Source organism: Sinocyclocheilus grahami, unplaced genomic scaffold (assembly GCF_001515645.1).
Source record: "Sinocyclocheilus grahami isolate Dianchi unplaced genomic scaffold, SAMN03320097.WGS_v1.1 scaffold1541.1, whole genome shotgun sequence".
NCBI lineage: Eukaryota > Metazoa > Chordata > Actinopteri > Cypriniformes > Cyprinidae > Sinocyclocheilus > Sinocyclocheilus grahami.
The window spans coordinates 121,178-121,650 of NW_015506720.1; positions in this window are offsets into that span (position 1 = coordinate 121,178).

Sequence of the window (473 nt, forward strand, 5' to 3'; positions counted from 1 at the left end):
TGGTCCAGACGCTACAAATTCCCCCCTTTCGAACGTTGTTGTCCGTAGAATAGACAACAACGAGCGATGCCAAAGGTGCAGAACAATCGAACACACACCTGCCACTCACGGCTGGGAGCCAGTGCTCTTTGGCTGTTGGTGCCTCCAGGAGTGGTTGTGGTGCCGTGGTGGATGCTGTCAGGTGGTGCGCTGTGGTGATGTAGGCTATAGCAAGGTGTGGGTCCTCGAGCTTATGCAGCAGGTGTCGAGGCTGTGTCACCCGTCATCCTGAAGTGAGTTTGTCTGGGTAAGATGGTCGTTTGTCGATGTTGTTAGCCAGTAGGCTATCTGTGGTACCCGTGATGTGGAACAGCCGGGTTAGACTCTCACTGGTGAGAGTGCAGGTGGTTCCAGGTATTGCCGGGAACTGGGGAACTGTTTCCGTAGTCTGAAGAGACTTTCCGACTGACCTAGTGATGATGGCAGGAAAGCGG